The 17,524-nt window shown below is 37.2% G+C and overlaps 1 pseudogene across 1 annotated transcript; it reads right to left on the bottom strand.

Moving 5' to 3' along the window:
• Nucleotides 1-356: 356 nt before the first annotated feature.
• Nucleotides 357-12,337, bottom strand: LOC143610468 (beta-galactosidase-like; annotated as a pseudogene). The gene is made up of 20 exons (XR_013149592.1): nt 12,040-12,337; nt 11,851-11,946; nt 11,445-11,557; nt 11,266-11,332; nt 11,052-11,144; nt 10,823-10,966; nt 10,475-10,563; nt 10,281-10,386; nt 10,116-10,203; nt 9,773-9,891; nt 9,503-9,667; nt 9,242-9,414; nt 8,371-8,480; nt 8,091-8,200; nt 7,373-7,483; nt 7,063-7,173; nt 6,650-6,855; nt 5,519-5,855; nt 5,409-5,430; nt 357-737 (listed from the first exon to the last, which is right to left on the bottom strand). The product of XR_013149592.1 is annotated as a beta-galactosidase-like (transcript).
• Between the last annotated feature and the right edge of the window lie 5,187 nt (nt 12,338-17,524).

A 17,524-nucleotide genomic window follows, 5' to 3' on the forward strand; every position in this document is an offset into this window, starting at 1 on the left:
TTGTTTTTATATGTGCATTTTGGTTAGGTTAGGATTTAATTTTTTTATTTAGTTGGTTCGTTTATCGTTCTAGTTCGTTTTTCTGTACAATGCTCACTTAATGATAAGTTTTATTGGCTTGTGATGATCTTAAATCAGATTTGATAAACAAGATCAAATATGAATCATAAACAAGATGAAATGTTACAATCTGTCAAGTGTTTTTACAATGACAACAAAAGTAGCAAATTGTCTCTATAGAAAAAACACAGATACAAAAGCCAGAAACTGAAATAAATCATACAAGGCCCTTCGGCCGACTAAATTTTCTATTAACGAATATATCCAACGCCGTCATTTTCTTAAAGCTTGACCCTTAAATCTTTGTTCGTGAAGCGGATTTTAAAATAATAATACATTCGCACGTGTGCGAGCTTTATGTACACCAATCTTCAAATTCTGTATGTATGATGATACTTTTGAACCAAATGAATATGTTGCTTATCTGTAGTTCTGTACAACTTCACCTTTGGCAAAAGCCCTTCGTATCGCTGTCGTACCGGTACCAAAACATTTATAATTTTTACTATAATTATAAAAAAATGAAATTAAATCAGACCATATTACTTGAAGCTTTCCTTTTTTTATTTTGCTTATAAATAATTATCAGCTGCAAATGGCTTCAACCGAAAGTTTCTTCATTACTTTCGGGCAAGGATCACCACCAAAAATCTCGGGTGTTACAGGTACGGTACATGCTAAAAGCAATAGAATTCTCTCTTCCTCTATTGATAAAACAATGTCCCTATATATAGGGAAGAATACAATCTAAAAATAAGGAAAAGATATCTACAAGAAAATACAATGATTATCTCTAAATAAGTAATTATAATCTATTCCTAAATTAATGCATAATCGGCTTGGCTAAGACACCCCCTCAGTTTGAGCAGGAGGAGGACAGACGCTCAAGCTGGACCGAAATGATTGGAATAGTTCACGAGATAATCCCTTAGTAAAAATATCCGCATACTGCATAGACGATGGGACATGTAGAACTTTAATGTGTCCAAGACGAACCTTTTCTCGTACGAAGTGTATATCAATCTCTATGTGTTTAGTCCGTTGGTGTTGAACCGGATTATTGGACAAATAAACTGCGGAAATATTGTCACAAAACACTACCGATGCTCGCGTTAAAGGTCTGTGCAGTTCGAACAACAGATTTCGAATCCAAGTCGTTTCTGCAACTGCATTAGCAACACCTTTGTACTCGGCCTCTGCACTGGATCGCGAGACAGTCGGCTGGCGTTTAGCAGACCATGAGATAAGATTGTCACCGAGGAAAACACAATAACCCGACGTGGAGCGTCGTGAATCTGGGCAACCGCCCCAATCAACATCCGAATAAGCAACCAATTCATGAGAGGCCGAACGTAGGATCCGTATACCGTAGTTAGTCGTACCTTGCAAGTAACGGATGATCCGTTTCAGGAAGGCAAAATGAGGATCTCGAGGCTCATGCATGAAGAGACACACCTGCTGAACTGCATAAGACAAATCTGGACGAGTAAAAGTTAAATATTGCAAAGCACCCGCCAGACTTCGATATAATGTTGGATCCGAGAAGAGGGCCCCATGAGTAGCACTCAATTTGGCAGAAAGATCAACCGGTGTAGAGCAAGGTTTACACGAGGTCATAGAAGCTCGGGCTATGATGTCCTTAGCATATTGATCCTGTGACAAGAAAAGACCGTTCTTCTGCTGAGTAACCTTTATCCCCAAAAAATGATGCAACCGACCCAAATCAGTCATGGCAAACTCCCGGGAGAGCGTGCTAATAATGTTGTGTAAGAGACGATCATTAGATGCCGTGAGAACAATATCATCAACATATAACAATAAATATGCAATATTGGATGGGTCATGTTGATAAACAAATAAGGACTGATCACTTGTGCTGCTACTAAACCCCTTGGAGGTGATAAAATTAGCAAAACGAGTGTACCATGCCCTGGGTGCCTGTTTAAGACCATAGAGTGACTTCTTCAAACGACAAACATGGTTAGGAAAGCGTTGATCATAAAAACCTGGTGGTTGATGCATAAATACCGTCTCATGTAGTTCCCCGTGTAAAAAGGCATTCTTAACATCAAGTTGATGAATAGACCAAGCCCGTGATACAGCAAGAGACAAAACCGTGCGAATGGTGGCCGGTTTGACCACAGGACTAAATGTCTCGTCACAATCGATACCAACTGTTTGTGAATTTCCATTAACCACCAACCTAGCCTTATAACGTTCCAATGAACCGTCTGATTTAAATTTATGCCTAAATAACCACATGCAACGGATAACGGGATGGTCACGCGGGCGGGGAACAAGCTCCCATGTTTCATTATCCTGTAATGCTGTATATTCGGTTTGCATAGCATGCAACCAATTAGGATCTGTTAGAGCTTTGGCATATGAGGTAGGAATTGGTGAAAGGTTGAGGGTGTTGTGTATGGCGGAAGGAGTGGACCGGGATTTGGAACGAGTTGTCATGGGGTGTTGGTTTGTAATCGGACAAGTGGGCTGGACAGGCTGGGTCTGGGCTTGGGCTGGTGCAGGTGTAGGGGCGGAAACAGGGGCAGAAGAGTATGGTGGGCTGGACTGTTGAGTGGTCGAAGGAGGGGCAGGACGAGGACGACGAGAATATGTAAACCGGTATGGGGCAGTGACCGGGTTTGAGGCGGGCTGGGTAACAGGCCGATGAAATGTGAAGCCTAGTGGGATAGCGTCGTCCAAAAAATTGCAGGAGGTGGGATGATGAGGGAGTGTAAAAGGGAAGACGTGCTCATCAAAAGTCACATGTCGGGAGATGTGCACCTTGCCTGTGGTAGGATCCAAGCAACGGTATCCACGAAAGTCAAGTGGATACCCAAGAAAGATACATCGGATGGACCGATGGTGAAGTTTATGAGGCTGGGTAGCAGATGTGTTAGGGTAACACGCACATCCGAATACTCGTAAGTGTTCGTAATCTGGATGAAGAAGGTAAAGGGCAAAGGTTGGTGTGTAAAAATTTAGGCGTTTTGTGGGTAAGATATTGTGAAGGTAAGTGGCAGTGTGAAGGGCTTCAACCCAAAAGGAAGGAGGTAGATTCGCATGATTTAAGAGAGGTCGAATAATGTCATTGAGACGGCGAATCATACGTTCGGCCCTTCCATTCTGAGAGGAGGTTTGGGGGCAAGAAAAACGAAATAGCAAACCGTTTTGTTGGGCGAAGGTTTTAAATGCTAAATTGTCAAATTCACCCCCTAAGTCGCATTGAAAAGTTTTTATTTTGCGGTGAAATTGGGTAAGGATTAATTGATGGAATTTTGCGAAAGTCGGAAAGGTTTCGGATTTATATTTTAGGGGGTAAACCCACACAAAATGTGAGAAATTGTCAATGAGCACCATGTAATATTTATATCGTGTTTTACTCGTGATTGGCGAAGTCCATAAATCGCAGTGAATGATATCAAATGGAGCAAAAGTAAATGTATTAGACGAATAAAAAGGCAATCTTTTACTATTCGAAATTTGACAAGAATGGCAAAGATTATGACTTTTGTCCTTATTACATTGAAAATTAAAATTGCGATTTAAAATATCGAGAACTTGCGCCCCAGGATGTCCCAAACGATCATGCCAAGGTAGGTGGTGGGAAGTAATGAAGGTGGCTTGAGGCGGCAGTTGTGGTGGCGTGAACGTATAAAGAGTCCCGGTGCTATTGTGGCGAGATAGTGTCTTCTTAGTTTTGAGGTCCTTCAAAGAAAAACCAAACGGGTCAAATTCGACAGACACTTGATTATCACGAGTAAAACGTCTAACGGAAATAAGATTTTTAATTATTTGAGGGCTATAAAGGATTTGTGGGAGGATATAAGTTCGGTTTGGTAAAGGGTGAAAGCCCGTACCAGATCCTTTAATTGGTAAAAACATGCCATTACCTACCAAAATATTACGACACAAAGGATAAGAGTCAGGGATAACAATTTTACCTGGGTCCCTAGTGACGTGGGACTCAGCACCAGTATCCATAACATCCGAGTTCCAAGCCATAGTGGGACTGTTGACCTGCATATTAGCCATGGCAGCACTCAAGTCGGTTGGGCAGAGGGGGTTGTAAGCTGGCTGGTTGAAACCAGGCGGTGCAAAGTTAGCCGGGGAGTAACCGGCATACTGAACCTGTGGAGCGGAGGTCGGGTCAGACTGTTTATTGCCTGACCACTGCTGCTGGGTCGGGTAGGGACATGGTGGAGGTGTCCACCAAGCCCATGGGGGATAAGATGTCGGCTGCTGATAACCGGTCCATGGGAACTGTTGCTGTGGGCGTCCCCTGCCCCTGCCCCGGCGGTTTGAAGCTCCACCCCGTCCTCTGCTGCCTCGCCGATTGGTGGAAGGATAGGATGGTTCGGGTGGCTGATTATTGTTGGAAGAACCGCCCGAAGCCGGTACTGTGGTGGCAGCCAAAACAGTGTTCTGCGAGCCCTTCTGTGCCTCGATCCGGATGACTTCATCGTTAAGCATGGCAATGGCCTGGTCCCAATCAACACCCTGCTGATTAATGAGAGATGCAGTGGTGTTAAATTCGACCGGGAGGCCGCGAACAAGCTGAAGAACAAGGCGGGAGTCAGACACAGGCTGATCAACATCTGCCAATTGGTTTGCTAAATCTGACAGCTGTTGACAGTAGTCGTCAACCGATGAACAAGCAGTCAGATTGAGATTACAAAATCTTGTCTCAAGCGCCGCAGCGCGAGCCTTTTTGTTGCTCAAGAAAATCTTCTCGAGCTTCGTCCAAGCCGCTCTAGCAACCGTCGTATCCATAAGACGTTTCAGAAGATCATCTGAAACGGTGCTGTAGATCCACTGAAGGACCAAGGCATCGAGTTCTTTCCATTGGTCGTAATCGGGTGATGTAGCGGGTGGAGGAGCTGAGTCATCGATGTGGTTGGATACCTTATAAGCAACAGCTTGAAGGCGGAAAAGTTTTACCCATGCCGAATAAGTAACCTTCGTTCCGTCCAAAGTCCGGATCTTGGATTGAATATTCGACACAGAGTAGGCAGGATGAAAGGAGGTGAGTTTGGTCGATGATTCAGCGATGTCTTCTTTCGTCATGGTGACGAGGCCGGACGTATCCGGCGGGTAGGAGGTCGGGATCGGAAAAAAAAAAAAAAAAAAAGAAAGGCAAAGATATCAAGAGCCGATTATGGCTCTGACACCATAAAAGCAATAGAATTCTCTCTTCCTCTATTGATAAAACAATGTCCCTATATATAGGGAAGAATACAATCTAAAAATAAGGAAAAGATATCTACAAGAAAATACAATGATTATCTCTAAATAAGTAATTATAATCTATTCCTAAATTAATGCATAATCGGCTTGGCTAAGACATGCTTGTTGTCCGATGCAGTACTGCAAAAATATTCCAATATCAAGATATTAACATTTTTATTTTTCGTTCCTATTTGTCGGTCACATTAGGATAAATAAAAAACAATACCTTGTTAAATGCATCATATGAGTTATGAGCATGACAGTTACCCTCACGATAACTACCACAGCCGCCTAATGGGGTGCCAAAGCTAGAAAATTTTATCGAAGATATTTTCTGACCCGGGCTGCATGAAAGGTGTGCTTTGGGCCTCAATGGTTTACTCGCTTTACCGGAAGCTTGCATTTGATAATTCATTAATGTAGGCTGCCACTCGTATATGTCAGCGCATACACTGTATATGGATCTTTTCACCATTGATATTCCGTATGGGATTCCTCCTAGCTCTTCAAACACAACCAACAAGTTGCCTCTCGGTTTTAGCCATGACCGAGGCACGTGGTACCTTAAACAAATCAAACCAAACTCGGTTACTGTCTGTTTACGGTTTAAATGTTTAAACTATCTAATAATTTGATATTTAAAGAATGAGTAAACTGCGGTTTTCGTCCTTGTGGTTTGTTCAAATCTGCGGTTTTAGTCCAATAATATCAAATTGGCGATTTTCGTCCCTGTGTTTTCATTTCACTTGCAATTAAACCCGAATTCATTAACTCCGTTAAGTCTGGTTGTTAAAACCATCAGCGTGCCCTCACGTGAGGTGCAGTTTTGTCCTTTTTCCCCAAATAAACCCCGGTTCTAATTCGCAAGCCCCTCACGTGAGGGGCTAGGGTGTATTTGGGGGAAAAAAGGACAAAACCGCCCCTCACGTGAAGGGCACGCTGATGAGTTTAACGACCAGACTTAACGGGATTAGTGAATTCGGGTTTAATTGAAAGTGAAATGAAACCACAGGGACGAAAATCACAAATTTAAAACTGTTGGACTAAAACCGCAAATTTGGACAAACCACAAGGACGAAACCGCAGTTTACTCTTAAAGAATTGTTGGAAAAACTTGCTAAAAAGGATATTATTGTGAAACAATGTGATGTTATTTAAAATGTGAATATAAGTCTTTCAAATTAGATTCGAAGAAAGGGTAAAAAGGTAATTTTGACCCTTGAAGAATCCGGTTTTCAGACGCTTACAAGTTGTGATAGTCAGATAATCAGTTTAAAAACATATATCAAATAAAAAAAAATGTGATTGTCTAAGAAACCTTCAAGATTTTTTACAAAAAAGATAGAATCTTTATTACCATTTTTGGGAAGATTCACCACAATTACTTAAGCATTTTTTCTCATCAAAATAGCCAGCATAACTGCAACTGCTACAAGATCCACGCGCCTTGTATGCAGGCCAATAACGTCCGATGCTTTGACCGTTTATCCATATTTGACCTTTTCCCACACTGCTCATGTCTAAAGCCAAAGGTTCATTCCCACCCGGAGCATTGAAAATAGTCTTCAAAAGTAAAAAAATAAAAATAAAAAAATAAATTCAATTTAATTATTTAATTTCACTCTAATCATGCAAAAACCTTACAACTTTCTTTTATGGGAAAAATGTCCTATTTGCAGGGTATTATGCTAACTTATCAAAAAGTCAAACATTGACTATTTCAAGAAACTATATAACATAATACATGAATTTCCTATTTAGTCATTATACCTTGTACCATGTTAATGGTTGTCTTTGAGCTACAAGTGAGCCTTGAATCCACTCAACAGACGAACTACCCGTGACTGAATGAAGGCTTAGCATTTCGCCTCTAAGACCGACCTGGTCAAAAAGTCAAAGTTAAGTAATAACTCAAGTAAAAAACATCTGGTCTATTCATCTTTGCCAATTTGGCATTCAACATCATTATGTTGTTTTATAATGTTTAAACGAAGATGTGAATGTGGGTCCCGGTTTATATGATTCGACAACTAGGATGACTGGATGAGACCCGATGAATAGAAAGTTTGTAAAGTCAAACCTTGTAAGACCACTTTTTCCAAGTCAAATCTCTTTTTCCTTCATTAAGACCGTAGAGTATGACCGGACCAAGAACACCTGCATTCCATGTCTCGAAATGTGGACCGATATTCTACAAAATCAAATAAGAAAGAATCATAAGATTCATACACACACACACACACACATATACATGGTGATTGGTGAGATTACATAAGACTAGATTATTGTGAGAACAAAAAGAACAAACCTAAATCATGAATGTTTTTATTTTTTATCAGTGATTCATATTTCTTAAAATTTTACTTATTATACACAAATGCATATTTGATGTACAAATAAACAAAAAAAAATCATATAAATTTTTTTTTTGAATTTCAGGAAAGTTGAATATACATTGCATTTTGAAAAGTTTTAAGATTGAATAAATGAATTACTACTGATTTTGTTTTTCCTGTTCTCGCAAAAAACTGTATGTTGTCTAGAAGCATATATAGGGGAAAGTTAACGTACACATTAAATTAACATGCTAACCGTGATCAAGTAATGTAATTATATTTACAAGTAGTGTAATTATGTAATTACATCGTAGTGTAACTACACTATGCTGTAATTACACTACACTGTATTACACTATGTTGATTCTCACAGTTATCACGTTAATTTAATTTGTATTTGATCCAACCCCTGCATATATATATATATATATATATATATTATGAGAGAGAGAGAGAGCATACCGGGAGACCAACAGCAATGCTAAGTAGAGAAATCTTGTTCACACCAGGTCTTAGATTTACTGGTTTATTAAAAGTCAACTTATGATTATCTTTACTTCCATAGACAGTTCCTGTAATAAACAAAGTGTGTCATAAGATGAACCATGCATATTTTCATATATATGTATATCATGTTGTACAACAATTGTTAGCATTAATAACTAAACTCATAATACCAATATGAAACTAATGACCAAAATGAATAAATAAAACATCTTGCTACTTGTTTTAAACTCGTTACCTGATAACTGACCGTTGATGAAAACATGCAAAGCATGACCCGCAGACGAGACTACAAGCGTGGGCCACTTTCCACTTCTCAAGAACCCCTCATTGGAGCCAACCCTGACACTGAGTATGAAGCATTGTCATTTTTTAGTATGGGTCGGGTCAGGTTGTTTAACGGGTTAAAATGAACTCATGTTGAAACGGGCCATTTTTTAATACGCCCGAGTCAGTTGGGTTGACCCACAAGAATTTTTTTTGTTCATTTACATGTAGGGGTGGCAGATGTGACCCATTGGGTTGAACAATGTATATAATGGGTCGGAATGGGTCAAACTAAAAAAGAAAATGATTTAAACAGGTCAAAACGGGTTGACATTTCATGAAAGTTTTTTTTTATGGAACGAGAAAATGGAGGAAACTTTTTAGTACTTTTATTTTTTAGTTTTTGATTTATATGTCGAGTTATGATTTTTTTATTATTTTTTCAAAATTTTTTAATGAGGGGTTTTTGAAATGGGTCAAAATGGGTTGAGATTAAAAAAACCCCTCATTAAAAAATTCAAAAAAAAAATAATTAAAAAATTATAACTTGAAATATAAATCAGAAACTAAAAAAATACTAAAAAGTTTTCTCCGTTTTTCTGGTTCCATAAAAAAAATCGAGAAATGTCAACCTATTTGACCCGTTTCAATCATTTTCTTTTTTTAGTTTGACCCATTATATACATTTTAATACAACCCATTCAACCCATGGGTCACATGTGCCACCCCTAACAAAAACAATATTATTATAATTTACAGTCCAAATTTTTAACGGTTTTATAAGAAAACGCCGCATTTTAGTATTTAATGCGAAATGATACATAAAAAAAAGTTGCACTTACTCTGTCATATACCACAAATAATCCGAAGAATCTTTAGTGACATTAAGTTGCTCTAACAACCCAATGTTTGTAAACGAGTTGTCATTATACGATTCGGTTACATCATTGTATGACTGCCAAGTAAACCCTCCAACCGCAGTAGTCATCTTCATCAATGCGGTTTGCGCACCTACCTATTAATCACATTTACACTTTCAGCCATAAATTTTTTTTTACTAAAATAAAAAATAATGAAAATTTATAAAATTTATAAACTCTCACCCTTGCTGTATTATAAACAGTGTTCTTGCAGTCCGGTAAGATACTTATAGACCAAGGCGGGATATTATAACGCTGGTTTCTAAAGTTCATGGTTGCATACGCGTTTCTGTCGTTATTTGAAAGGAAAGCAGCACATCCTCCAGTCTTGTAGTTGTAAACATATGCCTGCAGTTATAAAGACTAACCGAATGTAAGAGGCGGGGTCCACTGCTGATGTGGATATTAATATATTTATGATGATTATGAATAAAAAGAACATAAAAATGCAACCTTTTGATTGTTTCCAAGACTGATAATAGAAGGATCACCATTTACTAAAGCGGGCTCGCATAGTTTTATGGCTCTGTGAAGATCTTTCAGATGTCCCCACTTAGCTTCGCGTTTTAGTCCTATAATTTTAGTAACAAAAATTCAAATAGTTTTTTTAGAAGCATAAGTTTCTGCTTAGAAGCATAAGTTTTTTAAATAAGTGATCCCAAGCACCCCTTAATTTTATTATTATTTTTAATTTTTTTGTAAGTTTTGATAAGGTTGATGGTATTATTATTTGTGAAATGTCCAAAATACCCTTTTTTATCAAGAGTAACAGAAAGAATCTTAGCCCATAACATACCATATTCATCAAGGGGGGCATCATAATCATAGCTTGTAGCAATAAACGGGCCACCCGCAGTCCGCCCAAAATTAGTTCCTCCATGATACTGTCAAAATACAAAACAAGATTAACTTTCATGCAACATTATCATAAAAACATATAAACATAAAATGTTTAACTTACCATATAGTAGTTGACAAAAGATCCACCACTCTGAATAAACTTAGCTATTGAATATGCTAAGTCTTCAGCCAGTCTATATGGAACCGCGCCTCCAAACTCAGTGAACCTAATTCGTTAATGTTTTTAACATAAATCTACCAAATAAAAATAATAAAAAAAGCGTGCGTTCACGTTCATGAATTAAATAAAATTACCATCCTGTCCATGCTTCGGTCTACATCTTCGGTTTGTAATTTTTATTGGGAGAGAAATAGTCACAGTAAAAACCATTGCAAGTGTTAATCTGTCAATAAAAAAACCAACATTTAATTATTATTAATTTATTACAATTATAAGTTATCAAGATTTGATCTTTTTAATAGTATGCATTATATATTATGTAATATTATTTTTATTAATCATTTCATGTATGCATAATGAAAAACTGCCCATGTGCACTTCATAAAGGATCCCACTTGAAACATACAACATGCAAAACAGCCATGTGGGAAATTGATTGACAAGAAAAAAGTCAACATATTCATAAAACTTGCATAACTTACAACAGGATCAGGGGCATCATCTTGTTTGCACATGACCCACGGTACACCGGTTCCTAGACCGACAGCCATTTTAGCTGCCCAGTTTGTATAAGCCCGGCCCTGCGCTCCAAGTAAATACTCCATCGGGCCATATTCGTTTTCAATCTGTCACATTAAATTTTATCAAAATCCAGTTATGCAAAATTTGGTAATTTTTTTAAAAATGATTAACTTAAGAGTCTTTGACTACCTGAGATAATATAATCGGACCGCCTTTACTTTCATATAATCCTTCTGCTTTCATCATATTAACAATGTGCCTTGTGAATTTTTCCATTGCAGCCTATACATATATAATCATCAAAACATGCTAAATTTAACATACCCAAAAAAATAATTTTTTTTGAATTATTATTTTTTTTAAATTAATTTTTTTATAAGTTTTAAAAGAAAGTGAGGCAGACCTTGAAAGGACCATTATCTGTTCTGAAACTAATTTCTGGAACATATTTCAACCAAACAGGAAACCCCCTGAAAGTGAAACAAGTATAATTTATTTATAATATTTATAAACTTGTCAAATTACATGAATATTAATATATTAATATATTATTACTATTTATGGAATTTAAAAAATAATTACCCAAAGTTCCATTCAGCACAAGCATAAGGTCCAACTCTGAGATGAACATAGAGTCCAGCTTGCTTAATTAGCTTAATGAACTTCACCAAATCATACCTGTCTTGAAAATAATACTGAAAGAAAAGAAAAAGAAAATCATCAATATATTTTGCACAACCGGTTCGACCGGATTTATAAAAAAACAAATATTTTCTTTCCAAAATCTCACATTTTGATTCTTCAGACTTCACATTTTGTTAACATTATATGAACACGACTCGTTTATTATTTTTATAACATTAGATAATTCATAAATAGTTTTTATTTTTTTTTACTTCTCAAACAAGGTAACATGCAAAAGGTGCAACTATTTTAAAACCCGGGCCCACCAATAAGATGATCGATTCGATAAAAACACTGCACTTACTTGACCAGGTTGCGGTTCATGCCCATTCCAAAAAACATAAGTCTGAATCACATCCAACCCTCCTTCTTTCGCCTTCTGAATAAGATCCGGCCACATCTAAAACATCAAAATAAATTCCCAGAAATTAATTTCTTTAATACCAAAAAAAAAAACTTAAATTTAGAAAATTTAAATAAGTGACAAGTTTACCTCAGGAGTGCTTCTTGGGTAATGAATGGATCCAGAAATAAGAATCTTTCTTTGACCAGTAATGGATATTGCCTTATGATCATATGAAACAGAAGCAGCACACAAAGAAACACATGAACATAACAAAACCAGTAATATTAATATTATATCAAGTTTCTGCATTTTGATAAGCCCATGTTTCTTGATCACAAAATCCATCACCAACAGAGCAAAAATCTTTATTATTCTTTGATCTTTCTCATTTTTTGTAACTTAAGTTAAAGAAAGATATAAATTTGGTAACTTTTGGTTTTATATTATCAATATGAGAATGTTTTGAGTGTTACGAAGCTGCATTTAAGCAAGGAAGATTGGGTTTGTATGTAGTAGTGAGGGTCCTACATATATAAATACCATTCAGCTGCTTTACATTTTACATTTAAGTATAAATATATGTATAAATATTATTAAATAAGAATTAATAATTAGAGTGAACTGCGGCTTTCTGTTTTCGTCCCAGTGGTTTATTCAAATATGCGATTTTAGTCCAATAGTTTTATTTGCGATTTTCGTTCATGTGGTTTCATTTCATTTGCAATTAAACCCGACCCCGCTAACTCCGTTAAGCCTGGTCGTTAAACCTGTCGTCGTGCCACTCACGTGAGGAGCAGCTTTGTCCTTTTTTCAAATACACCCCAACCGTAGGGTTGGGGTTTATATGGGGGAGAAAAAAAATAAAAGTGCTCCTCACGTGAGAGGTACGCTGATGGGTTTAACGACCAGACTTAACGGGGTTAGTGGGGTCAAGTTTAGTTGCAAGTGAAATGAAAACACAAAGACGAAAATCACAAATTCAAAATTATTGAAATAAATTACAGATTTAAACAAATAACTGAGACACAAACGGTAATTAATAATATGTAAGAAACTAAGAATGTAGAATATATACATGGGCACATGCATAAGTTTCCAATATTAAATTACAAATACTCATTTTTTTGTAATATATTAACTACATTAAATTTATTGTTTTTATAAAAATACAAGTGTGATATGGAACTATTTTGTATAGACAACGATGTGTCACGTCGACACGTCCTATATATATTACCTACTAGACGGGTGTCCGCGCGATACGGTGGGGAACAAAAATCATAGTAATAGTGTAACAATTGTGGATGTTTAAGGTTTGTTTAAAACCTTGAAAACGTTTGAACCAATCATCACTTTTGGTCAGCTGGTTTCCAAATGTACAAACCATAGAAAACGGTTTGGTTTATGGTTTATATAGAAAATTGGTCATATAAAACCAGACCATATGATAAACTTATTATTGAAGCTCATTGCTAAATTTTTCAAATAAAAAAATTAACATATTAAGTATGGGTGTTCATAATTCGGTTTTAACGGTATAACTTAGAAACCGTTAAAACCGAATTATGAACACCCATATGTAATATGTTAATTTTTTTATTTGAAAAGTTTAGCAATACCATACCCAAATTAAAGACAATAAAATGCTCATTTTATGGTGCAATTTTTTATAAAAAAATATTAACGTATGAAAAAGTTATGGCTGTCGGAAAATTGTTGGTGGGAAGTTATTTATAATTAAAATTAAAATGAGTATTTAGGTAAAGATAAAGGTCCAAAGTAATAACTATTTGATTCAATTTACAAAAAGTTAAGTAAAGTTAAAGGGGCAATGTTGTAACTATTACAAAACATATTTTCAAATGGACAAGTTTGTCCCTCTCTTACATGCTATATAAGATGTACTTTAGACATTAAAAATTGTAATTTACTTAAAAAAAGATGTCTTAATTTACTCTTGTTTGGTGTATTATATATAGTATAGATTATTATAATGAATAAAGAATTAAAAAATATGATTTATATAATAAGGATCCAATACATCATCCTACTTATCACATTAGTAAATGTATATGTTATATAAGCGTATCAGTTTAAAATACAGTTTAAAATACATGATATAAAGTTGATGCTATTATGCATACAGGGTGACACATATCATACAGGTCGTATAACTTTTGTAAACAAGCTTCTTTCACATCTATTATTTAAGTAATATCGTATGAGGCGTAAAACATTTCTATATATATATATCATGGATGCCTACATAACATTTTTCCAATATCATACACGTCGTATAGAGTTATACAGGTCGTATGATACGTAAAAATTGTTATACAGGTCGTGCATTGGTAGCTAGTGTGAATGTCTTGCTAGTTTATTAGAGCTATGTGTGATCACATCCTATTTTAGTTATAGAGAATTCAATATTATGGGTTATATATTTTTTTACGGTAACTTTTACATTTAAGCTATTTCACTGAGCAAACACGTCGCGACCCGTCATCCCACTCAGGCCAACTATGTTGACATGATCGGGATCCACGTTGGCATCCGAGTTTGGCTTGGCGTTCCCGGTACAACCCAGTTGGCTCACCCCGCCCGAAGGCACGACAAGTTTTAATGCTCTGGTAAAATCAGGTCGGAATCAGGATTCGAACCCGGGACATCTGGGTCATCCATCATGTTCCTGGCCATTGGGGCAAGCCCTGCTGGTTTATTATGGGTTATATAATGTTTTAAAAATATTTTTTAGAGGCAATGACAAAAGGAAGTGATGACGGGGGTAGCCCAAGGAAATAATAAAATGGCTGGAACACATTAACGCAAAAAAGGTTAAAAGGTTAAAGGCTTCATTTCCCGCCCAAACTTATGTAAACAAGTACCCACGTGCTACAGTACGATGTCAACTCAAGACTCACATCACTGTTCCCTTTGAGCAAGGGACATGCTCAGATAAAGTATTATTATTTTAATCACGGACCAACGGTCCAAAGCTTCCCGCCCATAACGGTCAACCCTCTAAGCGAACTGGAGGTCAATTAGTTTGTACACTGGATAAAGGGCTTGGTCTCTCCTTCTATAAAAGGAGGACTTAAGCCATAAACATGGGATCATCAGATCTGGAGATAACACCTTCTCCCTGATATTCTCTTATTCCTTGAGAAATATGCTCTTAGCTTATTTCTTTCTTACTTCAATAGCTTCATAGCTTCACTAAGAACATCATTCAAGAACCGATCCCAAACATCACGGTTCTTTATCTTCGGTGAACTATAACAACTAACAACAAACTAGTGAACCTCCTTCTACGTTTTGCAAACGTAGAGGGACACCACGACCTTCGTTAGGTTAACTTGAACCCTTGAAGCTTGTTAGCCTAACCAGTCCATTCACTATCATTGGTCTTATCTTTGTTGTAGCAACAAGTTGGCGCCCACCGTGGGGCTAGCCGCTTACTTTATCATAAAGACCAGTAATGTAGCTCCATTCTCATCAGAATCTTCATGACAGAAGGTGAATCTCCCGATGAAGTCGACCAGGTGTCAAGAACACCGACGCCAAGTGCCGGCCAAGAAACTCCGGCAACAACCTCTATTTTTTCCACCCCGGGAGGTACTTCGACGGAACCTTTGTTCCACGTGCTACTGATGGCCGGTTAATTTGTATATGTTTTAGTTCGTTTATTGTTTAGTTTTAACTGTTTATTCTAGAACTTTCGATACTTCATACGTGTATTACTGGATTTCAGGTCACAGATGTTAAAGTGCTCAATATGGACCTGCTGTAGCATGGAATGAAGACCCGGGATGTGCAGCACGCGAAACGAGAAGTTTAATGATAATTGCTGGTGAGGAGACCCATCGCGATACGCGATGGGCTCCCTTGAAGACCCATAGCGTATCGCTATGGGGGTTAAAAATAACTTTGACTTTCTGGTCCATTGCGATACGCGATGGACCATTGAAGACCCCATCGCGTATCGCGATGGGTGGTGCAGACGGGTTTTTTGTTTATAACTTCTTTTTCATCAACAAGAAACCCTAACTCCGTTTTTACAACCAAGAGGCGATTTCCAGCAGTCCTATAGGTGATTTCTACCATCCTAGCTCGTGTGAAGATCCTACATTTGATTTCTATCATCCATATCGAAGATTCAATGATGTCTAGGCTCGGCTAATCTCCTAGAATCGCACCCGGGATGTATAGTTTGTAACTCTTTACAGTTTTTCTCTTGTGATTAAGAATACTTATGTTTTGATTATTGATGATTGATATATGATTATTGATGTTTAGTATTTCTGTGTGTTCGGTCGGTTTAGGTTTACGTTGGTCTGAACGATCTGTTACCAGTTGCTAGATAATTAGTCATATAACTGTTTGGTTAGATTGAATACGATAAAACATACAATTACCCTTAACTGAGTCACACTGGCAAGGACTGTTTGATAACCAGTGCCGTGTGTAAAGTAATTGTTGACGTCTAAGGTTTTGTCTGGTTGACCAGTTTTTAGTTAATCGTTAATAATAAATATGTTAGGTTGCATGAGATACTGTTTGGTTGCTTACTTGAATTCCCGAGTGTGATTTGCTTTGTTAACTATTTACAACTCGCTTGTTCGTTTGTTGCTTAGTTCTCTTAATTTAAACTATTGCTTGTGTGATCAGCACTAAAACCATTTACTTCATAACATTAAACCTGTTACACGAATTGCAATGACCACATACTCCTTGTGATACGATACCCTACTTGCTCTATCTATTTAGAATAATTAGGTTTTTGATTGACTCAATCGACGATCATCAAAATGGCGCCGTTGCCGGGGAGTTAGTGCGCTTAGTGTTTTTCGTGTTATTTGATTTTTGTGTTTAATTTTAATTTTAATTTTAATTTTGTTTTCAATTTGTAGTTTAAATTTTATTTGTCTGTATTTTATGCGGGTTGTGTTAGTTGTGCAGATTACAGGTTTATGCACACCCGTCATTCGGGCCGACAGTCTCCGTTAATTTACAAGCCCGAAATCGAGAGGTTAGCTCGGCAGAACCGAGTACAAAACAGAAATTCTGAGATGGAAGACCAAAACCAGAACCAGAACCAAAACGAAAACCAGAACCAGAACAACAACCAAAACCAAGATCCACTCCCACAGAATAACCAGTTTCACCCAGATAACATACCTCCACCAATCAATTTCAACAACCAAAACGAGCAAAATAACTAAAACGCCCAAAATAACTCAGCTCGTGCATCCAAAACCCGAAATCAAACCCGAAACCGAAACCTTAACCGAAACTTAAACCTCAACTTTGACCAAGCGAGACCATCAGTTCCGAACAATAACCCCAACCGCAGAGTTCGGATAAATATTGACGATGTTCGATCGAGTGTTCCGACTGAAGATGAGGATGAGGGGGAAGATAATAATAGAAACGAAGGTTTTCGGGCAGCTGATGATGAGGTAGATCGATGGGTTAGAAGGAATCGGGCGGCTGAGCCCGAGAACGAGGTTGGTGAACCATATATTGAGGGTGATAATAATTATCAAGGTGAGGTAGAGGAGCCTGTTAATCGAAGACGGGCTGAAGTAGACAACAGAAACGGGAGAGGTCGAGAAAGGGTAAATCGGGCAGA

The sequence above is a fragment of the Bidens hawaiensis genome, unplaced genomic scaffold, assembly GCF_021521415.1.
Source record: "Bidens hawaiensis isolate Kalapana, Puna unplaced genomic scaffold, B.hawaiensis_p1.1 tig00026422_1, whole genome shotgun sequence".
NCBI classification, from domain to species: domain Eukaryota; kingdom Viridiplantae; phylum Streptophyta; class Magnoliopsida; order Asterales; family Asteraceae; genus Bidens; species Bidens hawaiensis.